Below are 13,888 nucleotides of genomic sequence, written 5' to 3'. Positions count from 1 at the left end.
TTGGAGTGTGCAGATCTCTGGGTGTGACAAAATGTGCAGATCCCTGGTGTGACACAGAATATGCAGGTCTCTGGGTGTGATTTGGAGTGTGCAAATCCTGGGTGTGACACAGAGTGTGCAGATCCTGGGTGTGATTTGGAATGTGCACATCCCTGGGTGAGATTTGGAGTTTGCACATCTTTGGGTGTGCTTCAAGGTGTGCAAACCCCTGGGTGTGCCCCAGAAATGTGTGCAGCTGCCTTTGCTCACCCACACCAACACAAACTGCTCTGACCCATCCAGACACACCCAGAGCAGCCCTGCCCAGCAGGGCTGGGGGAATGAGGGGCTGGAAGTGCCCAAGGCCAGGCCTGTGCCTCTACAACTCATCTCCATGTGGAAATCCGTGGGGAAAACTCAATATTCCCTGTTCCAACCCCATTTCCCCAGAGAGGCTCCATGGCTGAGGCAGGAAGGCCAACACTGGCAGCACTTCCTGGGCACTGATGGCATTTCTGGAAAAGTCTGGTGTTCAGGTGACTTCAAATGGGCATAAATAATTAAAATAAACCCCCTGCACACGCTGGACAGGGTGGGGGAAACAAAAAGAGGCTGCAAAACTCCTTGTTTTTATTTTCATTTAAAAACTCACTTTAAATCTACCAGGAGTAGAAATAATGCAGTTAATTGGCAGGAATTTAGAAATTCTTTTGGAAGCCCCAGGACAAACAGATTGGGAGCTGCAACTCTCTGGGTGTCACCAAGGGTGCTGCACATGGCCTGAGATGCAAACAAGCAGGGATAGGATTTTTATTTATGGCTCATCCAGCACATTATTGTACCTTGCATTAAAGATCCATCCCCAAGCTGGTCAGATTGATTCCTCCCCTTTGCATTAATGCACAAACAAAGAAATTATTGTCATTTCTCAGTGCGGAGTGGCCCTGGCATGCAGTGCTGTTGAAGCTGTAGCACAAACACTTGCAGCTCTCAGAGAACACAACAGCCTGGAGAAGGTCACCTGCCAGGTCGCAGATTTTTCCTTTTACCTTGTTCACTCAATAACTGCAATTTCTGCCTTTTTTCCCCCTGATGTTTGTACATTCCCCCATGCCCTTTGTGGTGTGTGTGATTTTCCACATTAGCATCGAGCCCTCTGTTGTCCAAATGACAAGTTCCACTCCAGTAAAAGCCACACCCTGCATTTTGGGGCAATTTGGGGGAGGTGCTGTTTCAATCCTGGGCTGGATGGAAGGAACAGCACCTCTGACTCCTTCTGCAGAGGCAGAAAATGCTTTTGGACCTGCAGGGGTTGCACAATGAGCTGCAGAGCAGCAGACACAGGACAATGTCCCAGCAGCCAAAATTCAGCCATGGGTGCAGTGCTTGGGGAGGTACCAAATACTTTAAATGTGAGTTTGGATGTGAAATGTTTCAATCCTGCGTTGGATGGAAGGAACAACACCTCTGACTCCTTCTGCAGAGGCAGAAAATGCTTTTGGACATGCAGGGGTTGCACAATGAGATGCAGAGCCAGATTTGCCATCCTGGGATGTGGTATCAGCCAGATTTGATATCCTGGGATGTGATATCAGCCAGATTTGCCATCCTGGGATGTGATATCAGCCAGATTTGATATCCTGGGATGTGATATCAGCCAGATTTGCCATCCTGGGATGTGATAGCAGCTGGATTTGCCATCCTGGGATGTGGTATCAGCCAGATTTGATATCCTGGGATGTGATATCAGCCAGATTTGCCATCCTGGGATGTGATATCAGCCAGATTTGCCATCCTGGGATGTGATAGCAGCCAGATTTGCCATCCTGGGATGTGATATCAGCCAGATTTGCCATCCTGGGATGTGATATCAGCCAGATTTGATATCCTGGAATGTGATATCAGCCTGATTTGCCATCTTGGAATGTGATATCAGCCAGATTTGCCATCCTGGGATGTGATAGCAGCTGGATTTGCCATCCTGGGATGTCATTATCAGTTATTTGCCATCTTGGAATTTGATTATGAGCTGGGATGTGGTATCAGCCAGATTTGCCATCCTGGGATGTGATATCAGCCAGATTTGCCATCCTGCCTCCTGCCCACTGCTAACACCTTGAGGCTGACCTTCCTCATGTGATTCCCACATCCCAGAGGGTCTCTCCTGTGCCAAAGCCCTGAGCCCATCTGACCTAGAGGAGTGCTCCCAGCATCTCCCTTATTTTGGACATTGCAGAGAGCCACAGGAATGAATCCCACACGTGATTTTGATCCAGAGCTCAGCTGAGCCCAACAGAGAATCCTCACACCCCAAAAACCAGAATCCTCCACAAAACCAGGAAAAGATTCATAATTCCATTGTGGTTGTCTCCCCAAAGCAAATTCCAGAATTTTCCAGGGGAATTTCCTTGGAGCACACCAATCCAGCCCTCCCCACCCCTGGCACCACAGGCAGAGCAGGAATCCTGGCTGTTGCTGGTTCTGTGAGGATTCTTCTGAAGTTCTTTCCAAGCCCTGTTTTGGAAACCAGCCAGCACTATTTGCTTCTCAGGCAGAGGATATGGAATTACCGTAAATTATATTGAAAAATTAGATTTATTCACTGCTGTGATAATTGATCTCCCCAATCGGTCTCGGAGAGTTAGCAGCTGGTAAGAAAATAAAATGCAATTTAAATTTTTATTTATTTTTCAAACCCCCCACTTTAATTCAAGTGTGACAACAAACAAGGGGGAGAGGAGAGGGTGAGTTTCTCACTTGCCAGTCCTCATATTAAATCCTGATGATAAGAAGACAAAGCAAGAGGTGATTGCAGAGGTGGTTGAGAAATTCACAGTTTGCTGGCATTAAGCAGCACAGGCTCTGCAGGGGGGTTTGATACCCTTGCTCATAATTATGTGTAATTGTAGCTCAGCCCTGAGCAAAGGGATTATGGCCAAGGACGTGCCTGGAGTAGAATCCCCGGGCTGGGCTGTCACTCTGCTGGAGCTGCTGCTATTGATGCTGACAAACCAACATTCCACAAGTGACTCGAGGAATTCAGCTCCTCTGTCAAAGCCTCTGTAACTGGGCCCATCAATTCTCTGACTGTTTTCTCCCAGGCCCTCAGAGGGAGAAGAACCAGCCCCAAAATCTGGCATTGGTGATGGCTCCTCTCATTAAGGCTCTTCTCTGTCAGCCCCTGCTCAAATCACATCACACATTACAGATGGAGACAGGATTTGGGTTTTACACCGAGATTAGCTCTGAGGAAATGTATTTTTATCTGCTGGGAGCAGAAAGAAAGAACTCCATAATTCACCATAACCCAATCACTTACAAAGTGATTGGCCAAACAGCGTTTGCAGGGGCTTGAAAAAACTCATGCTGTCATGAGTAATAAAATAAGAGTGATAATCCTGCTCCCTGGCTGAAGGGAGCACAGCAATGGACACGTCATTAAAAGGCAGGAGAATGGTGTGAGGGAGAGGGGGAGATCCTGGCTGGAGCCAGGGCAGTCTGGCAGCTCCATTTACAGCAGCAGATAAACACCACGACTTCCTAAAATTGCCAACCCTGGAATTTCCAGCGTGGAGCAACTCTGACTTCATTTCACAGAACCTCTGAGGATGTTCTGGTCTGAAAGCAAAACCAATGAGAGGCTCCAAGTCAGAAATACAATTTATTAGGAAAAGGGAAAAAAAACCCCTAAAATACATGCAATAAAACCACTGCCAGAGTCAGAACACAACTTGACACCCTGCTGGTCAGGGTGTTGGCACAGTTCAATAGGAATTGTGGCTGCAGTCCTCCTGGAGTGTCAGATGTGGTTCTGTTGGAGCAGGGATCCTCTAGAAAAGGGTGTAGTCTTCCTCAGAAGATCCATTGGAAAAGGCAGCTGCTCCTCTGGGAATCCAGTGGAGAAACTGTGCTGGTGTCCCCAAACCTCAGCTTATATCCAATTAGGAATTCTTGGCTCCTCTGAAAGCTGTTCTGGTGTCCCAAAAACTCAGATTATATCCAGGTAGCAATGCTTGGCTCCTCTGAAATACTTTTCTGGTGTCCCAAAACCTCAGATTATACCCAGGTAGGAATTCTTGGCTCCTCCCTCTGGGCGGAGCATCTCCAATGGGATGCTGGAATTTTATCAGCCATGCAGTGACATTCAATGGCCCATTAACAGCAGATTCTCCTCAGAGGGAGGACTGGTTTGTGGTGGAGATATAGAAAATTGCCCAATGAACAGAAGATAACTGATAAAATAAGAACACATATTGCCTTTCAATCTAGGACACTGGAAAAGCCCTGCAAGGCCATCAAATCCAACCTGTGATCAATCCCCACCCTGTCACTCAGTGCCACCTCCAGGGATGGGGAATCCAAACCTGCCCAATTCCCTCTGTCCCTCCTGGGCATGAGGAGCAGGGAGGTTTGGGGGAATTGGGCACTGAAAGGGAGGTTTGGAAGGACCCAGATCTGCCCCAGCCAGTGAGGGAAACAGAGGGGGAAACAGAAGGGAATAGAAAAAATTAGAAGGACACAGAAGGAAACAGAAGGAAAACAGAAGAAAATAAAAAGAAACAGAAGAAAATAAAGGAAACAGAAGAAAATAAAAGGAAACAGAAGGCCTGACCCTGACACTCAGGCCAGCAAGTCAGACTGAAATGTTTCACCAATAATTCATGACTATTGGACAAATATAATTCATCCTGGCTGTGTTAGAAGCTTTGATACATCAGGAAACAAATTATTAGCTGGAGTGACCTTTTATTTTTTAAATTATACCAAAGAAATAAAAAACAGGGCAGAGAATCCTAATGTAGCAGTAGCACCACTAAAACCCAACCTTTCTGGTGGCACACAGAGGGTTAATCAGTCTGAGAATTCAAAATCATTTTCTTCCACACTTGTGCTGTGGCATTTACACAGATTATCAGTGGGGTACAGCAACAAGAGCAGATCATGTAGCTTAAAAAATACATTATTTATATATATATAATATATATAATAGCATGTAATAAAATAACAAGCACCCAGGCAGGCCAAGTGTATTTTTGTTCTCTAATCTTCACATCCAGAAGCCACCTCACTCGCAGGATCATCCTTCTCTGTCTGCAGTATTGTTCCAGCAGTTGAGTAGGTTAAGAACATTTGTATTATTATTATTATTCCCACTATTTCTGATTTGCATGCTAATAGTTATCTAGCAGTTCAAATCTCAATTAGGAGCCCACACAGGCAAGAGCAGCACAATTCACGGCGAGGTTGTAAATGTGGAAATGTACTCAGGCTCACAATGAAGGCAGCTCATCACCCAGCACTGGGGTTTAGTATTATTAATTTGGTGTCATTGAAAGGCTTCAGAGTGCTTGCTTCAGTTAATGCACGTTCCTGGATACATTGGCTGCTTTTTATTGTGATGGATTTTATGTTTCAATCACACAAAGTTGCCCAGGGCCTTTCAGCAGGGCTTTTTTTTTTTTTTTTTTTTTTTTTTCTTTCATAGAATCAAGGAGAATGAAATGTGTTGGTCCATCAGCACCTCTCCATCAGGATTTGCCTTACCAGCACTTGGGATGGAGCAAACCCTGCAAAACTGCTACAAAAAATGGAATTCCCCAAGCCAGTCCTGAGCAAGAGGTGAGGGGGCTAAATGGGGATTAAATACTGCCTGAATAAACTCCCATCCCTTAAAATCACATCACCATCATAATCATCATCATCATAAAGTCCTCATCCTGAACTTCCCAATTCTTCCCTACACCTCTGGAAAAATCCTGTTGTCCTCCAGCACTCAGTTTTCTGTGGTTTTCCCCTTATTTTTGGCTTCTCAGCAAGGCCAGCATGACCTGCAGTGCACTGAGGGCTGTGGAAAAATCCTGTTGTGCCTCCAGCACTCAGTTTTTCCTGGTTTTTCCCATTTTTTTGGCTTCTCAGCAAGACCAGCATGACCTGCAGTGCACTGAGGGCTGTGAGAAGAGGAGGAAGAGCCAAGGGCAGCACCAACCTCTGCAGAGAAAGCACAAACACTGAAACAAAGGGAGCTCAGCCTGAGGACAGAGCTGCCTCCTCCTGCTTGTTTAGAATGTTTTAGTCATGGTGTCAACAGGTTACTGGGACATGGTTTCGGTGCTGTGTCCCCCAGCACGGTGACAAGAGCCACCTCAGCAGCTTCTGACACGCAGGAGCCTCTCCTTCCTCCCTTCCTGCAACCTGCAGGTAATTATCCACAAGGGCAGAGCCCCAGGAAAAGCCATTTCTCACTCCACTGCTGCTCAAGGGCCAGCAGGTTAAACAAGTGATGGAAAACCTCGGGGAGCTGCTCTCCTGCTTCCCCCTGTGCACGTGGGGGCCGTGTCCTCCACCCCAGGCAGGGTTTGGAGGGGGTTGATGGCACCTTGGGGAGGGAATGAATTGGCAGCAGCACAGGAGCGATCCAGTTTGTGGGCAAATAACTGTTGCAGACATCTTGTATGAAAAATCCTTTTTCTTGGGATTTTTCCTCCTGAGAAGCTGAGAGGCCTCAGGAACAAAATGTAAACATTGATTATCTGCTGCTGTGGAATGCAACAGGTGCATCTGTGATTGGTCTCATGTGGTTGTTTCTAATTAATGGCCAATCACAGCCCAGATGGCTCAGACAGAGAGTCCAAGCCACAAACTTTTGTTATCATTCCTTCTTATTCTATTCTTAGCCAGCCTTCTGATGAAATCCTTTCTTCTATTCTTTTAATGTATAGGTTTAATGTAATATATATCATAAAATAATAAATCAAGCCTTCTGAAACATGGAGTCAGATCCTTGTCTCTTCCCTCATCCTGAGACCCCTGTAAACACCGTCACAAATAACAGCTGCAAGGAGGGAGGAATTGGGTAAAAATACTGCTGAAATTTTTTTTTGTAATAGCCACTAAGCAAAAAAACAGGTTTTGGGGGAAATCTCATTCCAATTTAGCCAACTGCAATATTGGAAGTGTTTAAGGACCCGTGTAACCCCACAGAGCTTCTGCTTCCACAGGCACTGGAGAGAATCCCATCCCTGGGACAAGGGGCATTTAAAGATGGAAAATCCGTGCTCCTTCCCACTAACCACCTCTGAAGGACTCTAAAAATGCTGAAAACAGCCCCAAAAGGCAGCAGAGCAAACAGAGGGAACAGCAGGGCTGGAGCAGCACAGGCTCCTCTGGGGTTCCTGCCTGGATTTTGGCACCTCCTGAGCAAAGCAAAGGATCCAAGCACTGGAGTGCTCACCAGAGCCCTGTGACCATCAGCCCTGCCAGGACTCCACAGGATTAAACACGACTCAAAGAAGGTTTCTTAATCGTGACTTATTACTATGGTAACAGCAGGCAGGCAAAGGGAATTATGCAAGGTCCACCCCAGGGGTGGGAGAGGGAGAGGCAGCTCTGCTCACCGAACACCTGGAGCTCAACAGGTGAGGCGGGGAGGGAGAACAGAGAGAAAAACCTGGTTTTCCCCACTAATTAGCAACGCAGTAATTAATCTTGCAGAGGCACCTGCAAGCCCAATCTTTCCCTGGACCACTGGGCTTGGTGATGTACAAAGCACAGGCAGCTCAGAGAAAGAATTCTGGTTGCAAATCAAAAGGCTGAGGGAATTGGGATTGTTCAGAAGTTTTGGGGTGTCCTAATTTTGGCCTTGCAGTGCCTGAAGGGAGCCCACAAGAGGATGGCAGGGGGTGGAAGGAGAGGATCCATAAAGTTCCTTCAAACCCAATTATCCTGTGATCACATCTTGCAATAAACACCAAGTTTCTCACTCCTGAGGTGAAAGAGAAGGAATTTACCCCAAACCACACCATGGATTTCCCCACTTGGACATTCCCTTAAAGCCTGGCTTGGGTAGGGTGCTCTCCCTGGGCTGTCAGCACTGAAATGAACCTATTATTGTTATTTCTGGGCTTTGTTTCACACCACAGCCTCCAAAAAGCACTTGTTGCTTTATAAGAGGGGGAATAAAACCCCTTTTATATCCCTACAAGGAAATGATTAGATAATTACTCAGCACTAAAGCAGAACACATAAGAAAGTGCTGTTCTCATCATCATTCCTTGAAGCATCTTGTCATTATTATTAGGAAATGATCTATTTGTGCCAGGCTAATTCATATGGATTGTAATTCCAGGACATAAATTACTCTGCCATGTGTACTCAGAGCAGAGAAACAGCAGCAGAGGTGCTGAATGTTCAAACCAATTTGCTAAGAGGCTTTTCCTCCCCAACCTACTGCCCTCCTTTCTAATCTGCTGCATCCCAAAGAGTTTCCAAGGGCAGATATCCATATATATTTATTAGAAAGCCGTGCCCTAAAACATTTGAGGTTACCTCTTGGAACTTATTCACAGGCTCTGTCACAGGGAGAGTGGTTTAATGGTGCAGGAAATACATCTCTATAAAGCTGTGTACATCCTGCTTTAGTGGTGACACACACATTATGGTCCATCAAATAAGTAAATTAATTTAGTGCATGTGAAGGAGGATGGGAGCAAACAGAGAATTCCTCTTGTGGAACTCATTGCAAGCACCAAGCTCCTCTTTCCTTGTCTACAACCATTGGACAGCTTCCAGGAGTTTTCCAGAGTGGCCCAAAAATCCACACAAAGTGTCTGGAAGGTCCTGGGAAGGCTGGGACTGAACCTCTCAAGTCTCAGTGCTCAAACAGTTTTTCCTCCTTGCCCACCTGGTACCCACTCCAAGGTGAGGAACTGCAGGGACTTCCCCCCACAAAAGGATGACAAATTCCTCATCCCTCCTGCTCCAGATTGCAAGGCAGGATGTATTCTATTACCATCTGGATGGCAGTTGTCTTTTGTCAAGTGGGCAGCTTTCCTTGTCTCTGTCTGAGTGATCACACACACTTCTCCCTCCAGAAGACACCTGCTGATAACAGCTGTTGAATGTCCCTGCATGGCTGATAAGAACTACAGCATCCCATTGGGAGATGGGAGCCCAGAGGGAGGAGCCAAGCATTCCTACCTGGATATAATCTGGAGATTCTGGAACACCAGCACGGCTTCTGCACTGGATTGCCCAGAGGAACAGCAGCTGCCTCTGCCCCTGGATCTCCAGAGGCAGAGACTGCACCTTTCTCCAGGATCCCTGCTCCAGCAGAACCAGCCCTGACACTGCAGGAGGGCTGAGCCACAATTCCAATGGCACTGCTGCCAACAGCCTGACCCACAGGGTGTCAGGTTGGGTTCTGACTCTGCCAGTGCTGGTTTAGTTCACTGCATTGTTTATTTTATCCTTTTATTTTCTTCCCTACTAAAGAACTGTTATTTCCTGCTCCTATAATTTTTGTTTCCTGAGAGCCCCTTAATTTAAAATTTATAACGATTTGGAGAGGGCTAGGGTTTCATTTTCTCCTGCCTTCCTTAGCAGGCACCTGTCTTTCCACACCAGGACACCTCCCCATCAGAACCTTTCTCCTCATGCTCTGAACACAGATGGATCAGCTCTAACTGCCTTGGGTATTTTATTTATTTATTTTTTTAAAGCCATGTTTCACTTTCTTCAACCATTTCTCACCGAGAGGGCGAACAGAGGCGAATTTCAAACAACCCCGAGCTGTGACTTCGCTGCCTTTGGCATTTCCCAGCCCTGTTCTCACTCTGTTAAACACCAGCTCTTTGCAGGGGGGGAACTGGGGGCTGACAATCCGTGGCTTTGCATAACAAAAACCCCGTTTAGCCGAGCAGTGGGGGACGGAGACACTTCAGGAAACCAGATAATCCAGAAACTGGTGCTAATAAGTTATTGACTTTCCCACTGCTCTTCCAGGAGCAGCTCATGGCTTCCTGTAATCGCTTTGCTTCCACCCTCAGAGTCCAGCTGTGGCTCTTGGAAGAGCTCATTTATGGCAGCTTGTGATAATGGGATATTTTAGCAATGTCAGCTTTTGCACAAGATATAAAAATCCACCGATTTACTGCCCCCTGCTCCCAGTGCAATCAGAAAAGGCAAAGAAACCCATAAAGTGTGTTTCAGTCACGTTGAGGTGAACACGACTCCCCTTTTCTGTCCTGCCCGGGTTTGGATCCAGTTCCTTGTGAGAGGAATGGTGGATTTGTCTTTCCAAACAAGCTGTGGGTCTGCTGGGAGATGAAACCAGCACTGGGAGATAAAAGAAATAATGGGAAGGATTCCACTGATTGGTGAATGGAAAAAGATATTTGATTTTACAAATAAACTTTAGGTTTGCTGAGAAATGAAATTAGATATTGAAAAATGAAAGAAACAATGGGGAAAACCCCTAAATTTTATAAGAATTAAAAATTCAAAGGGAAGGGTTGTACATTAGAGGGGAATCTTTGGATCGGGTGTTCTGGGAAGTCTGAACCTCTCAAGTACCTCAGAAATGGGGAAAGAGAGAAAGGAAATGCAGCTGGGAAATTGGGATAGAAAGGAGGCTGCATCTTCCAAAAATTGGGGAGACCCTAGGGGAATGCGCCATGGCCTCTGCCTTGATTGGAACAAATTTCCAGGACTCCTCTGTCTCCTTTTTAGACACAGAACTCTGATGTTTTTGGATGAGTTTTCTTGACACCTGCCAGGCACAGGGACCCATAGCTGGAAGAGGTTATTTCTGCTCCTGTCTCTGACCCCTCTTTGTCCTGCCCCAAAACCAATTTGTTACCAGACAAAATCACACCAGGACCACACAGATCCTGTTCTCCCTCCAGCCTGTTTGTGTTCCTGGGGTTTTTGGTCCCCTGGTGCAGGATCTGTTTTTCCCCTTGCTGAATTCCAGACAGTTCTGTGTACCCACCTTTCCAGCACCCTGGGGATCTCCTCCCAGTTTTGTGTCTCACTGAGGACCCTCCTCCCCCTTCACCAACTTGGAATTCACATTTATTTATTGATAAATAAATTAACCCTGGGCCCAGCACTGAACCTTGAATAGCCACAGAACAACTTCTGCTTCTTGTCCTGACCTGGCTCTCCAGGACACCCCCACAGCTGGAGCTAAATTGTAAATTTTGAGGCTTTCAATCAGGCAGCTTGAGCCCAGTCAGATGAGGGTTTGGAATTGCTGGTTCCTGGATTTATCTGGGTGAAATTCAGGGCAGTTCTCAGCGCTGCAGCTGTGAGCAGATGTGACACAGGCAGCTCTCCCCTCTAATTGCACCAGACTGCATCTTCTTGGGGACCTGGAGTCTCTTCTGCTGCCTTTCCAAAGCACCTGGCACAGCAACATGTTGATGCAAGGAAGCTCCCAGGCAAGGATCTGATGCTAATTAAAAAGATGAGCACGCCAGACCTTCAGTCTATAAATCAACAACATCCCCTGCCACAACCACACAGTCAATTTACAGCAGCTGGGCTCTTACTGGGGGGGGATGACACTCCAGCACCAGGCAGAGCTGCCCACAGGTAACCCCAAAAAATGCTTCACATGGAGCAGGGAAAAAATGCTTTGATGGCGGGGCAGGAGGAGAACATTTTTGGGGCTGGTGGCACTTGGGAAGCTCTCCTGTAACGTGGGAAGGTCGGGAAAGGCTGCAGAAGAAGCAGGGTCTCTCCAGCAGCTGCCCTGCTAATGAGGCACATCCATCTCCACCCAGCACAGCCAGTGTCTTTCTGCCTTTGGTGCAGCTGATTTAGGAAAAGCAAGACTGGCACATCGGTGTTTTCAATAAATCCTGACTAAATAATCACAGCTGGGCCCTTCTGCCCTTAAAAGCTGAACATTTTCTACAGTAGCGAGGGAAGTTGATCTTGATATGATGGCAGGAGGGAAAAGGGGGGCAGGGAAGACTCCCTGCATTTGGAAGGAGAAAATAATAAATATATTTTCCCCCTTTAACTGAGGCAGCCTTTACAGCCAAGCTAAAACACTGCAGGGACTCCTGGGGATCAGATCCTGTCAAAGGTTTGCATTTCATGAGCTTTGAAAGGTGAGGGCAGAGCATTTGCTGGGAGACAGAATGATAACTTCGTCCTTCAGGCTGAAATAACAGAGCTGAACACATTTCCACTCACACAGGAGCAGAATCTCCGGGATAAAGGATGAGAGGGTGAGGATGTGTGCACTGGAGGAGAAGCAGAACACAGAACATCACTGGCAGGGTCACAGGGGACATTCAGTGCCCCTGGCAGGAGGCACTCAGGGGCTGGGCAGTGCTTGACCTGCTGGGCTCTGAAAGCAGGAATTGTTTAACACAGAATCACCTTGGGTTGGGAGGGGACTTAAATCCCATCCTGTTCCACCTGCCACCATCCCAGGGAGGATTGGAATTCCAGAAGAGTTTGGGCTGAAAAAGACATTAAAGCTCATCCAATCCCACAACTTCCACTGTCCCAAGCCCCAATGTCCAACTGGCCTTGGACACTTGCAGGGGTGGGAATTATGAGGCCTGATAACAACCCTGCCCTTCAGGGTTCAAAGTTTGTGAGATGAACTGAAGGAGGAAGAGCTGATCCACCAAAAAACCCTCCAGTGGCTCCATCCCAGGGAGAGCAGCAGGGGAGAAATCAATAACCCGAGCAAGAAACTGTAATAACAGCTGACATTTATCCAGCATGGATAGCCAGGTGTCCCCAAACACTTGACAGATATTACAGGCTGAGCTGATTTACAAGCAGGGATCTGGCTCCTTGCACAGCATCGATTGTCACGCCGAGGCGAAGGAGCTCCTGGGGATTTTGTGGTAACCTTCAGGCACTGTTCACTCCTGTGGGTTTTGTGGTAACCTTCAGGTGCTCTCCACTCCTGGGGATTTTGTGCTAACCTTCAGATTTTTGGTAACCTTCAGGCACTGTTCACTCCTGTGGGTTTTGCGGTAACCTTCATCCACCTGTCCCCTCCTGGGGATTTTGCAGTAACCTTCAGGTGCTCTCCACTCCTGGGGATTTTGTGCTAACCTTCAGGATTTTGTGGTAACCTTCAGCCACCTCTCCACCCCTGTGGGTTTTGTGGTAACCTTCAGGTACTGTCCACTCCTGGGGATTTTGTGGTAACCTTCATCCACCTGTCCACTCCTGTGGGTTTTGTGCTAACCTTCAGCATTTTGTGGTAACCTTCAGCCACCTCTTCAAACCTGGGGATTTTATGGTAAACTTCAGGCACTGTCAGCTCCAGGGGATTATGTGGTAATATTCATCCACCTGTCCACTCCTGGGGATTTTGTGGTAACCTTCATCCACCTGTCCCCTCCTGGGGATTTGTATAACTTCAGGTCCTCTCCACTCCTGGGGACTTTCTGGTAACCTTCATCCACCTGTCCACTCCTGTGGGTTTTGTGCTAACCTTCAGGATTTTGTGGTAACCTTCAGCCACCTCTCCACCCCTGTGGGTTTTGTGGTAACCTTCAGGTACTGTCCACTCCTGTGGGTTTTGTTGTAACCTTCAGGCTCTCTCCACTCCTGGGGATTTTGTGGTAACCTTCAGCACTATCCACTCCTAGGAATTTTGTGGTAATCTTCATCCACCTGTCCACCCCTGTGGGTTTTGTGGTAACCTTCGGCACTGTCCACCTCTGTGGATTTTGTGGTAATCTTTATCCACCTGTCCACTCCTGTGATTTTTGTGGTAACCTTCAGGCACCTCTCCACTCCTGGGGACTTTTTGGTAACCTTCATCCACCTGTCCACTCCTGTGGGTTTTGTGCTAACCTTCAGGATTTTGTGGTAACCTTCTGGCACTGTCTGCTCCTATGGATTTTGTTGCAACCTTTAGGATTTTGGGTAACCTTCAGGATTTTGTGGTAACCTTCAGGACTGTCCCCTCCTGAGGACTTTTTGGTAACCTTCATCCACCTGTCCACTCCTGTGGGTTTTGTGGTAACCTTCATGCGCTGTCCTCACCATCCCTGAGCTCCTTCTGATTAAACAAACCTACATTAAGTTTTCTAGTATCCTAACCATAATTGGGGAAGAAAATGAAAATCTCACTGCTATTTGTTGAGCA

Source organism: Zonotrichia leucophrys, chromosome 23 (assembly GCF_028769735.1).
Source record: "Zonotrichia leucophrys gambelii isolate GWCS_2022_RI chromosome 23, RI_Zleu_2.0, whole genome shotgun sequence".
Lineage (NCBI taxonomy): Eukaryota > Metazoa > Chordata > Aves > Passeriformes > Passerellidae > Zonotrichia > Zonotrichia leucophrys.
The sequence above is the reverse complement of the archived record's forward strand: the minus strand, read 5'-3'. Positions refer to the sequence as shown.